Source organism: Dermochelys coriacea, chromosome 1 (assembly GCF_009764565.3).
Source record: "Dermochelys coriacea isolate rDerCor1 chromosome 1, rDerCor1.pri.v4, whole genome shotgun sequence".
Classification (NCBI taxonomy): domain Eukaryota; kingdom Metazoa; phylum Chordata; order Testudines; family Dermochelyidae; genus Dermochelys; species Dermochelys coriacea.
Genome location: NC_050068.2, coordinates 304,373,310 through 304,386,855, shown reverse-complemented (window position 1 = coordinate 304,386,855; position 13,546 = coordinate 304,373,310). Strand labels below are relative to the sequence as shown.

Sequence of the window (13,546 nt, the reverse complement as noted above, 5' to 3'; positions counted from 1 at the left end):
GTTGTCTTATTTGATAGATGAGGGAGATCTAATTGATCTAATCGAATTGACCTGTGGCATGTGTTTGGTCATTTTGGAACAGAGGAACTTTGTGACATTACAGTGAAAAGAGCCTAATATCACTGGGGTCCACTTACTTGGTGTCAAGTGGGACAGGGGTTTCCCAGGGGACTGTTTAAACTCTATAATGAGACAGGCAAAAGCCAAGTGAATTAATCAGCAGTGCAATTAGCTGCTGTAACGCCTTAGCATTACAGCCATAGCTGGCACTAGGTTAACTTCAATATTATTAAACAGTCTGCCCTGAAGTGGAATCCACAGCGATACCAAGCGGTGTGACAGGAGGTCCCTTACCAGTAACTGGAGGTTCTTTGAGATGTGTGGACCTTCTGTGTATTCCACATGTGGGTATGCGTGTGCACCATGTGGCTGAGATAGATTTTCAGCAAGCAATGTCCTTTGGTCTGCACCTGCGTACTTGCCCTCCTCTTGCTCTGAAATATGGTACAAAGGGAAGTGCAGACTAACATCTCTCCAATTCCTCTCTAACCATGAATCATAAGGACATTTAGCAGAGGGGAAGGAGGGTGGGTAATGGATATGGACCACATATCTAGAAGTGGAAGTGGAAGGTTGGACATATGACCAGGGAAGAGTATAAAAATATTGCTCGGGCATGTAGGAAAGATATCAGGAGGGCCAAATCGCACCTGGAGCTGCAGCTAGCAAGAGATGTCAAGAGTAACAAGAAGGGTTTCTTCAGGTATGTTGGCAACAAGAAGAAAGCCAAGGAAAGTGTGGGCCCCTTACTGAATGAGGGAGGCAAGCTAGTGACAGAGGATGTGGAAAAAGCTAATGTACTCAATGCTTTTTTTGCCTCTGTTTTCACTAACAAGGTCAGCTCCCAGACTGCTGTGCTGGGCATCACAAAATGGGGAAGAGATGGCCAGCCCTCTGTAGAGATAGAGGTGGTTAGGGACTATTTAGAAAAGCTGGACGTGCACAAGTCCATGGGGCCGGACGAATTGCACCCGAGAGTGCTGAGGGAATTGGCGGCTGTGATTGCAGAGCCCTTGGCCATTATCTTTGAAAACTCGTGGCGAACGGGGGAAGTCCCGGATGACTGGAAAAAGGCTAATGTAGTGCCCATCTTTAAAAAAGGGAAGAAGGAGGATCCTGGGAACTACAGGCCGGTCAGCCTCACCTCAGTCCCTGGAAAAATCATGGAGCAGGTCCTCAAAGAATCAATCCTGAAGCACTTAGAGGAGAGGAAAGTGATCAGGAACAGTCAGCATGGATTCACCAAGGGAAGGTCATGCCTGACTAATCTAATCGCCTTTTATGATGAGATTACTGGTTCTGTGGATGAAGGGAAAGCAGTGGATGTATTGTTTCTTGACTTTAGCAAAGCTTTTGACACGGTCTCCCACAGCATTCTTGTCAGCAAGTTAAGGAAGTATGGGCTGGATGAATGCACTATAAGGTGGGTAGAAAGCTGGCTAGATTGTCGGGCTCAACGGGTAGTGATCAATGGCTCCATGTCTAGTTGGCAGCCGGTGTCAAGTGGAGTGCCCCAGGGGTCGGTCCTGGGGCCCGTTTTGTTCAATATCTTCATAAATGATCTGGAGGATGGTGTGGATTGCACTCTCAGCAAATTTGCGGATGATACTAAACTGGGAGGAGTGGTAGATACGCTGGAGGGGAGGGATAGGATACAGAAGGACCTAGACAAATTGGAAGATTGGGCCAAAAGAAATCTAATGAGGTTCAATAAGGATAAGTGCAGGGTCCTGCACTTAGGATGGAAGAATCCAATGCACCGCTACAGACTAGGGACCGAATGGCTCGGCAGCAGTTCTGCGGAAAAGGACCTAGGGGTGACAGTGGACGAGAAGCTGGATATGAGTCAGCAGTGTGCCCTTGTTGCCAAGAAGGCCAATGGCATTTTGGGATGTATAAGTAGGGGCATAGCGAGCAGATCGAGGGACGTGATCGTTCCCCTCTATTCGACACTGGTGAGGCCTCATCTGGAGTACTGTGTCCAGTTTTGGGCCCCACACTACAAGAAGGATGTGGATAAATTGGAAAGAGTACAGCGAAGGGCAACAAAAATGATTAGGGGTCTAGAGCACATGACTTATGAGGAGAGGCTGAGGGAGCTGGGATTGTTTAGTCTGCAGAAGAGAAGAATGAGGGGGGATTTGATAGCTGCTTTCAACTACCTGAAAGGGGGTTTCAAAGAGGATGGCTCTAGACTGTTCTCAATGGTAGCAGATGACAGAACGAGGAGTAATGGTCTCAAGTTGCAATGGGGGAGGTTTAGATTGGATATTAGGAAAAACTTTTTCACTAAGAGGGTGGTGAAACACTGGAATGCGTTACCTAGGGAGGTGGTAGAATCTCCTTCCTTAGAGGTTTTTAAGGTCAGGCTTGACAAAGCCCTGGCTAGGATGATTTAACTGGGACTTGGTCCTGCTTTGAGCAGGGGGTTGGACTAGATGACCTTCTGGGGTCCCTTCCAACCCTGATATTCTATGATTCTATGATTCTATGATCTAGAAGAATCTCCAGTTACAGGTAAGAAACTTCCATTTCTTCTTCGAGTGCTAGTTCCTATGTGTAGTCCACATGTGGGTGATTAATACATGGTATTTAAACAGGTTCTGTAGAAGACAAAGAAACAAGGAGGTATCTGTGGACATAGAGAATTCTGACACGACCCCTGCAGTAGTAAGAAGGAACTGGAGAGGCAACTGTCTGCATACCCCCTTATACTCTTGGTTCAGAGCACAAGGAAGGCCTGTGGGAGAAACAGAGATAGAATCCAATTCTGCAGGGTGGCACTCATTTACTAAACCACAAGACCATCCTTTCTCCCCGTCCTCATTCATTATACAATTTCTAATATATGTATCAAATGAGACTAGGGTCCTACAGACTTGCTCTAGGAATTACTTTGTGGAAGTCCTATGGCCACAGGAGGTCAGACGAGACAATCATAATGGTCACTTCTGGTCTTAGAATCTATGAATCTATGACAACAGCCTCAGAACACAAAGAAAGTTTTGAAAATCTTGCTGACAAACTCTAACATGCCTCTACTTGGAATGTACAAATGGCAATTTACAGAGGCTTATAATTAAGGCAAATTAGGATGGGTTTTCACAGGAATGGCAAAAGGCACATCCCTGATCCAGTGGTGACCCAAGATCAAATTTCAAGTCTCCACCCCAAAGCAAACAATTGAAAGACTTTTTTTAAAAGGCAAAACAATGAATTTTTCCCTAACAGTTGTCAGAAACGGCAGAACCATTCTTGCTAAAATTTTCAAAAAACAGTTCAGCCTGAGGCAGACACTCAACATGAAGAACTTCAGCCTGAATAAGTAAAGTTTGGCAAAGTTATTATCACTGAAAACAGGGTCTTATAGTTGAAAGTGTAAGGTAACTTTAACAATAGGTTTTCTACCAGCTCTGCTCATAATAAAAATCATACACTTTGTTTCTTAAGATGAGTGCTTGCTCCTATTAATGATTTGTTCATAAAATCATAGAAATGTAGAGATGGAAGGGACCTCAAGAGGTCATTGTAGTCCATCGTCCATGTTGAGGCAGGACCAACTATACTTCCACCATCCTTGAGAGGTGTTTATTTAACCTGCCTTTAAAACCTCCAGTGACAGGGATTCCACAACTTTCCTTGGAAGTCTATTCCAAGTCTTAAGTACCTTATAGTTAGAAGGCTTTTCCTAATATCTAACCTAAATCTCCCTTACTGCAGATTAAGCTGATAACACTTTGTCCTACCTGCAGTGGGCATGGAGAACAACTGATCACAGTCCACTTTATAACAGCCCTTAATATATTTGAAGACTGTTATCAGGTCTCCTTCACTCATCTTTTCTCAAGACTAAACATGCTGCATCTCACGAAAGCTTATGCTCAAATAAATTTGTTAGTCTCTAAGGTGCCACAAATACTCCTTTTCTTCATGCTGCATCTTTTACCCTTTCCTCATAGGTCTTGTTTTCTAAACCTATTATCATTTTTGTTGCTCTCCTCTAGACTCTCTCTCCAATTTGTCCACCTCTTTATTAAAGCATGGCACCTAAAGCAGGCCACAGTACTCCAGCTGAGGCCTTAGCGGTGCCAAATAGAATGGAACAATTACCTCCTGCATCTTATATAAAACACTCCTGTTAACACATGCCTGAATGAGATCACATTATGGGTCATATTCTGTTTGCAACCCTGCATGTCCCAGATCCTTTTCTGAAGTACTACTGTCCAGCCAGCGATTCCCATTTTGTATTTTATACATCTGATTTTTCCTTCTTAAGTGTAATATCTTGGCTGACTGGTCTATAATTCACCTAGTCCTCTTTGTTCTCCTTTTTAAAGACAGGTACTGTATTTGCCCTTCTCCAGTCTTCTGGGACCTCACTCATCCTCCATGAGTTCTTGGAGATAATCACTAATGGTTCCAAGTTTGCGTTGGCTAGTTCCTTAAGTATCCTAGGGTGAATTCATCAGGCCCAGGGTATTTTTGCCTACTTCTTTCTCTTATATATATAGGATAATAATTTAGTCAAACCATCCCTTTCACACTCAAAAGAAAAAAGTGTTCATTTTTAACAACTAAATCTAGGTTATGTTTCTGAATTTCCTTTTAATTATTGTCTTAACCTAAAATCTATTGAAGTCAAAGGGAGTCTTTTCACTGACTTCAATGGGCTTTCATGCTATATGTGCCAAGCATATCATCAGCACTTACAAAATAAAAATGAATAATAATTTAAGCTCTCATAACTTTTACAGACAGCTACTAGCATTGCTGCCAAAATCAGAGGCAAAATCTATCTGAGATGGTAAATGAAATGAAAGAGGAAGGGAGATGGGGAGAAAACCATTATAAAATTTGCACAAAATGAAATGAGTGCAAAGCCCTGTCTCCTCCTACTTCTCCCACCTCTCCAAAGCAGATACTCACTCAGAAAAGCTTACTCTATGCTATACTTTCCTGGGGAAAGAAAGATTGTCTTTGCACATGTCAGTTACTCCAATGACAGCATTAATGTGATATCATCTAACCCAGGTCTAATGCTTGCTGCCAGACAAATGTCAGGATAACATTTTTAAAACTTTCAAAAATAGCAATAGATAATTTAAATACATCGTGTTCCTCGTAACCTTTAGTACAAGAAGTTAAAAGACATCTCTTTACTTCCTATTGGTTTATGAATATTTCCTATTGTGGTTGGAATTTAGAATGAACATTGTAAAAAAATCTTCTTTTTCCATAATGTGAAATGCTCAACAGGAAACAGTAACAAAGCAGTGGAATCTATAACCAAAATTACTAACCAGGCAGTACATCAGAGCTCTGAATGAGATTAAGATTTCAGCATCAGTGATCCCCCAGCAAAGTAAAAAGAGAAGTGTTCCTTTACTTCGCACTGCCCAACAGCGTCTTATCTCCAAGGCTGGTACTACCATTCACTAGCACAAAAACATGCTTCTTCTCTTTTTTTGAAAAAAAGACAAAGATTTAAAGTTATAAAGTGGTAAAAAAGTATGCTTCTGATTTTTATTGCCGGTGCACAATTTCACAAAAACAAAAAATTGTAGCACTTATAGGAGAGAAAAAACTAATATGCTGGAGCTGACTGTCACATCCACAAGGGCACACACTTTCAAATTTTCTGCAACCACTATAGCATTTTCCAGTGCTCTATTTCACTTTTTAAAAATACCAGTCAGTAGTATTGTAGCATGCATAGCATACAATATCACGTTAGAAACAGTCGGAGCCACAGATACATTATAAATTACTTACATCTCCTTTGGGTCCCTTCTTCACTTCCCTGTGTTAAGGAAGGAGTAGTCTTTGTCTTTCTGCTTACACTGGCTCTTTCTCCAAGGAGCGTCTTTCACTTCTCCAGCAGATAAGGATGAAGTTTCTTCAGCCTTTAAGTTATCAAGGGGAAAGGAATAGAGAAAGGTGTAAGTCTGTCACTTTGGGTCTTATATCAGGTGACTACAATGATTTCTTTTAAACATAATTCAGTGTATTTACTGAAAATATATAGTTATATACATATATAGTATATTTGGTGGGGCTGGGGTTTGATTTATACATCATCTTCCTACATCAAGCATCTAAAAACATGCAAATCAGTCACCTACTTCATGGTTAGGATTCATTATAAGCTAAACATAGCTCAGGAGCCAAACATATATTCTCATTTTACAGTACCAAGAAATTCATAATAGTTTAGATAGCCTCAGATAAGTACACAGGTTTTGGTGCTCATCCAAACCAACCTCCTATATTAAGAGTTGCCCATCACTAATAAATATTCTTGTTATTCTTAATGCTCCCCTTCTGTTACACAAAACTGTAGTGTCTGGTTCTCTGTTGGCTATGCCTTATATAATCATTTTCATCATGAAAAACGGGTACAAAATGGGTAGCATTTTACACCAACTTTACACTGGTGTAACTGACTACTCAAGCTGAAGGGCATTAGGGAGTCAGGCCAATGGTAATTTCAGATTGGAAGTACACAATTGATTCTTTTGAGTTTCATAGAAATTTTCCTTCCATCCCATTGCCGTTTAGTTTACGGCATGCTAACAAACTCAATTAGTTTGGAACCCAGAAGGCAGGCAGCAAACCTATCTAATCCAAATAGTTGGACCACACAAAATAATAAAATGAGGAAACAAAGTAACAACATTTTCCCAGGCTCCATTCTCCCAGGCCAACCGTGTAAGCATAGCTGAAAAAGAGGGCCAAAGTCTAATCTCTGTCTCCAGTCCCCAGGTGATTTCATCTTTTAGAGTCCATGGTCTCACCTAATGTATTTCCAATATAGTTCAACTCTTACCCAAATGCTGGTCAGCTTTTGTGTATCCCAAGTTTCCTTGACAAGCAAACCTTAAAAACTAGCAAAAAGAACAAGGAGTACTCGTGGCACCTTAGAGACTAACAAATTTATTTGAGCATAAGCTTTCGTGGGCTAAGCCCACTTAGTCAGATGCATGCAGTGGAAAATATAGTAGGAAGATATAGATATATACACACACACACACACACACACAGAGAACATGAAAAAATGGGGGTTGCCATACCAACGCTAACGAGAGTAATCGATTAAGGTGGGCTATTATCAGCAAGAGAAAAAAATCTTTTGTAGTGATAATCAGGATGGCCCATTTCAAACAGTTGACAAGAAGGTGTGAGTAACAGAAGGGGGGAAATTAGCATGGGATAATTGTTTTTAGTTTGTATAATGACTCATCCACCCCCAGTCTTTATTCAAGCCTAATTTAATGGTGTCCAGTTTGCAAATTATTTCCAGTTCTGCAGTTTCTCATTGGAGTTTGTTTTTGAAGTTTTTTTCTTGAATAATTGCGACTTTTAGGTCTGTAATTGAGTGTCCAGGGAGGTTAAAGTGTTCTCCGACTGGTTTTTGAATGTTATAATTCTTGATGTCTGATTTGTGTCCTTTTATTCTTTTACGTAGAGACTGTCCAGTTTGGCCAATGTATGTGGCAGAGAGGCATTGCTGGCACATGATGGCATATATCACATTGGTGGATGTGCAGGTGATTTTGTATTTGAATATTTCTTCTTATTGTTAAACGCATCTTTTTCACTTTAATCTCCAGAATACAGCAATGTTTTTGCTGTATTTTGGGTATGTGCAGATCAATATATAGTCCTTCAGGGAAGCCTTTTGAACTGGAAGACAGTGAATGATTGGTTTCAGAGTAGCAGCCGTGTTAGTCTGTATTCGCAAAAAGAAAAGGAGTACTTGTGGCACCTTAGAGACTAACAAATTTTGTTAGTCTCTAAGGTGCCACAAATACTCCTTTTCTTTTAGTGAATGATTGATATCAGGAACAAAAACTTTTTGCTGTCATAAAAAGCATGTTATTTATAGGAAAACCCACGTTAATTAATTCTCTCCATATATTCCAGATTTGTCAGAGGAATATACCAGGTCCTTCACACTATTCTGCATAACAGCAGAAGCAAATTACATTGTGCATGGAAAAACACACCTCTTTGTTCTAGTGAGCTGAATGTTTCCATATCTAACACATCTCTACTTTATGTGAAGAAAAAGCTTATATCAACAAAAAGAAACTTTGCTTAGATATCCATATGCACCTGCAGAAGTCCCTCTTGCAACTCCATGAAATAACACCTGACTTTCGTGTAAAAAAAAAAAGTCTAAAAGCTCCCTACAAGTTTATACCTATCTATATTTATCACTGTTCTTTCTACACATTGCAGTGGGGAATTTAGCCTTATAAAGATAATTTTTTTCCTTTGCCAGCTTAACATACTGGGTCAAAATTTGTACAGTGTAATAGTCACTTCCTCTAGTGGATGGAGACCTTCAAAAGAAGATAAATAGTACGTCCTGTTACAACTAATGACTGTTAATGACTGTTAATGGTGTTTTACCCTTTATGTCAAGAAGCTGAATTTGAGAAGTAGTATGGTTCTGTGGACAGTGTACCAGATGGGGAGACAGAAGATGGGGGGGATCCATTCTTGGCTCCACCACTGACCTGCTTTTTGACTTTAGGCAAGTCCCTTCTCCTACGTGTTCCTCTGTTTCCACTTCAAAATTTTGTAGACTTGTCTATTTAGAATGTAAACTTTTCAGTAGAGTTGGGAGTAATATTTTTGGCAAATAGTTTATTCTTAACTGTGAATTGCCACATGACTGGCAATGAATAGCCAGGGAAAGAGCATGAGAATGATTCTATAGCCAGGGGAGGCACTCACCTACGATGTGAGAGACCCAAGTTCAGGGCGCTGCTCCAATGAATATTCAGTTATTCATAAGAAGTGGAATAGCTTCAACAGGGGGACTGTGAGAAAACTGCCCCATACCATCCCATAGCCCAGTGGTCAGGGCACTCTCCTACAATGTGGGAGACCCAAGTGCAGATCTTTTCTCCACATCAGACAGAAGAGAATTGAACCACAGTCTCCCATATCCCAGGTGAGTTCCCTAATCACTGGGCTAAACGTTATAAGGGAGACAATGGCTTCTTCGTCTTCCTCCAGGTTATAAGGGGGGGTTCCTTCCATTGTTGAGTGAAGCTATTCCTCTTTTGCTTTTGTTAAAATCAAACACAAAAAATTGAGAGTCAGGAAGAAACAAAACATTTTGTTTCAACCTGACCTGATGTTTTTTCTACTTTTTGATTTACTTAAAAAAAAATTATGGTTTGACCCAAAACATAACAACTTTTTTTCCCCAGAATTACCAGTGAATCAAAAATCCGTTATTCAGCAGCTGTCCTTTTTAGGGCAGGGATTGTCCTTTACCACGTGTTTCCATAACACCTAGCACAACAGGAGCCTGATCTCTGTTGAAGCCTCTAGTCCCTACTATAATACAAATAATTAATGTGCATGTATAAGAGCTGAAATCTCAGCAAAGATCGCCTCTGCACAAAAGTTTGGTGAAATGCCCTCTGCGTACATTAAATTAGGGGACATGATGTTGCATTACACCATTTCCCAGAATGAACCCTATGAAATACAAAAAAATAAAAATACTGGAAAATATTGTCCCCAACAACAACACAACAACAAAAAGAGAGAAGCAGCATGGTAGTATAACCGTGCACAACCACGTGTCTACTGTGTACTTTTATTCCCAATTATTTAAATCATTGGTTCTTAGCCTTTTCCATACCATGACCCCATTTCACAACAGGAAAGAAAATTGAGGTCCCCCCTTATAGCTTTGTGGCTCATCCTCTTCCAGATAGCTAGTGGAGATAGTCAAGATCTGCTGGTTGAACCCATGACTGAAATCACGGCTATGAAGATCAACAACCTCCAAAGTGCAAATCGGTAAAATGGGAATTACTGATACATCTTTTCCAGCCTACTTGCTACATGTGTGTCCATTTTAAGGTTAGAAAATTACATTTTTCTGAAAAACTGATTTTATGTATGCATTTCAGAGTAGCAGCCGTGTTAGTCTGTATTTGCAAAAAAAAAAGGAGTACTTGTGGCACCTTAGAGACTAACAAATTTATTTGATGAAGTGAGCTGTAGCTCACGAAAGCTTATGCTCAAATAAATTTGTTAGTCTCTACAGTGCCACAAATACTCCTTTTCTTTATGTATGCATTAGCTCAGTATCATCCCTAGTGCAACTCTATGTCAAAGACATTACTTCAGGGATAAAATTTGTTGTCCCATTATATGTACAAACACTTGACTTGATTTAAATTTGACTTCCACTCAGGAAACAACTGAATTTTACAGGAGACCTATGGGATAGAAGGTGCTGGGAAATATCTCCAGAACACATGTATAGTAAGTTAGGCCTTTCCAAACAGTAAAGAGGGTGTATATATACTAACTATATATGTAAACATACATGATTATGTATGGAGCCCTACCAAATTCATGGTCCATTTTGGTCCATTTCACGCCCAGAGGCATTTTAAAATTGGTCAATTTCACGTTTTCAGCAGTTGACATCTAAAATTTCACACTGTTGTAACATGGAGGTCCTGACTCAAAAGGAGGTTGGGGGGTAGGATGTTCTCAAAGCTGATGTAGGAGGATCACGGGATTGCCATCCCACTTATTCACTGCCTTCAGAGCTTGGCTCTGAAGGCAGCAGTCACGGAGCTTCCTGCAGCCAGGGGAGATTCCTGGAGGTGGACATAGGTCTTTTCTCCCCCATGCTGCTGGGAGCCTTCAGAGCTGGCAGCAGCCATGGAGCTTCCTGCAGCCAGGAGAAGTACCCAGAAGTTGGGCCTGATCTCCCCCCAAGAGCAGTCATGCAGGAGAAGAGGAAGTCCTGTCCCGCCCCTGCCCAGCCAGGACTAGCAGTTAGGAGCCCCTGGCAGGGGCGCTCCCAGCAGCACACAGGAGATCAGACAGACCCTCCACCTCTGGAAATCTCCCCTGGCTGCAGGAAGCTCCATGGCTGCTGTCTTCAGACCTGACTCTGAAAGCAGCACAGCCGTGGAGCTTCCTGCAACTGGAGGTTGGTCTGATCTCACCCAGAGAGTGGCCATGCAGGGGAAAAGGAAGTTCCATCCCTCTCCAGCCCGGTGGACTAGCCACTGAAGCCCAGTGAATGGTAGGTGCCCCCAGCCCTGCCATTCCCCTGCCCCTCCAATAGCTAGATTTCACAGAGGAGGTCTCATTTCACAGTCCATGACATGTTTTTCATGGCCATTAATTTGGTAGAAACGTAATTATGTGGTGTGGTGCAAAGGTTTTATCAGCATGACCTTCACCACAGCTGATGAAACCACAAGTGAGTTTTGCAGGTGATCCCAAATGAGTGTTGATAAAACGCTTTATCCCACAGTACCATGTATTTTGTACATAGGATATTACAGAAAAAGTATCTTAGGTATGTTTTAGAAAGTCCATAACATTTATTAGGCTTACATACCTTACTTACCATAAATTCCATTCTTAACTCCCCTAAAGATGATCTAAAACAGCTTACCCACACACACACAAAACCTCACTGAATTTAAAGTCTGATTTCTCTGCCTCATTCGCAGCTAGACGGGATGGATTGGTCCCATTAGGAAACTAGAATCTTCCCTATCCAATGATATATGACTCCTGTTTCTAGTTTCATAGGGTCCCAAAATATCTGATTTTACATTTACAATATTTTTCACTATAGAAATATCATTGGGGCAGGCTGAATCTTTCCACATCCTAGGACTTGGACAGGTGTAATATCAGATATGGGACACGGGAATAATTTTCACCTTTGGGGAAAGAAAGAAGAAACTTTTCTGTGGCAGATTAATTTAAAATAAAACAGCAGTTGTTTGAAATTGTTTGGTGCCGGGGGGGGGGAGGGGATCAGAATTTTGGACTAAGGTCTAATGAGATTGAATAGAGGGGAAATGCTGGCAAGATAGTCAAAGCTTCATGCTCAATTCATTTATCACCTGGCTTAGTGGTTTAATCACATGGATATCAGCTCCACCATTGAATTAGGTGTTTAGATGAAGACTAACTGGCTACAAATTAATCTGGACAACAATGAGACAACATAGGCTGTTAGGATGTGCAGCTGGAGGAACTGGCAGAATATATATTGACACCCATGCTTGGAGAAATGTGGTCAACATCTGAAACACAGCCATGTAACTTAGAAAGATCATAGGCTACTCCTAGATGCCCAGAATAGCAGCTGTGGCTAAGTGTGCTTTCCTTCATCTACCCCCAGTGAGAACAGTGCAACCTTCTCTCTTATGTAGTACTTGACAGCTATTTCTGCTTGTCATTTCACCATTAAAGGTGTTCAACACGATCCAATGAAACTTGTGTAGAATGCAAGTCAAGTATCAAGTAGAATTGCACACTGAGAGAACATTAAGCTGGTGCTCTGCAAACTACACTTGCTGCTGATCATTTTTCAGATAGGTAGAATTCAAGATGTTAGTTTTAACCTATAAATCTCAAGATTTGGGCCCTGCAATCACCACTCTTTCATAAAACACTGTCAAACTCATGTTAGAGTGCCTATTGATCTGAAGCTATCTAGCAAACAATGAGAGCGAGTTGCTGGCAGGGTGTTCTCCCTGTGATGTCTTCAAATCTGGAACTTGCTCTCCACTTTAGTCTGCCAGAGTTAAGACAACCTGCCAGGCCCACTACAGAGTTCTCCATTCTCCAACACCCTGACCAGGATTTTAGGGATAGTTTGGGCCTATTTTATCTTCATTATATTTGCCAATGGATATTCATTTGTGTCAAATCTAGGTGATTAGTCCTTTTTGCTGAATTGTTGTTTATACTGCATATTTTATTTTAAATGGCCCTCCTTTGCACAGTGTGGCGCAACTATAGAGGATACGGGTTAAATTTTCAAAAGCACCGAAGTGACTAAGGAGCTTAAGACCCTATTTAATAGTGATTTAGGGTAGGTCTACACTACAGCTGCGAGTGTGCTTCCCAGTGCAGGTAGAAAGATGTGCTAGCTCTCCTCAAGCAAGCACACTAAAAATAGCAGCGTGGTCATGGTGTCATGGGCAGCAGCTCCCGCAAGCTGCCAGAGTGCAAGTCTGTCTGACCCTCAGGATATGTATTAGGGAAGTTAGCCTGAGTCACTGTTTACGCTACTGTGGCCACACGGCTATTTTTATTTCACTAGCTAGAGCAGAACAAGCACATCTGTCTACCCGCACTGGGAAGAGCATTCCCCACTGCAGTATAGACATACCCCTCGGAGGTTAGAAGCCAAAGTCTAATGGAAAGGCTGCTGAGCACCTAAGTCCCTTCTGAAAATGGGACTTAGGTGCTTTTGAAAAATGTTTCCATATTTTTATAGCTATATTATAGTCACACAAATTCATGAGAGAAATTCTCCAAATATTATTATTACTATCACCATAGCATCTAAGAGCCCTATTCATGGACCAGAACCTTGTAGTTCACATTAATATTATACAATAAAAACGATTCAAAGTTAGAGGATACATTTGTTGGACAAATGATTTTTTGGGCTTTTGTGTGA

The 13,546-nt window shown here is 41.1% G+C and overlaps 1 protein-coding gene across 12 annotated transcripts in view; it reads right to left on the bottom strand.

Annotated features, from left to right (window-relative positions):
- Positions 1-13,546, bottom strand: part of FOXP2 (forkhead box P2) — a 577,535-nt gene that overhangs the window by 492,982 nt on the left and 71,007 nt on the right. For all 12 annotated transcript variants that reach the window (XM_043495240.1, XM_043495195.1, XM_043495179.1 and 9 more), the window contains one exon: positions 5,836-5,966. The gene's annotated coding sequence lies outside the window, so the exon portion shown is untranslated. The remainder of the gene's footprint in view (positions 1-5,835; positions 5,967-13,546) is intronic.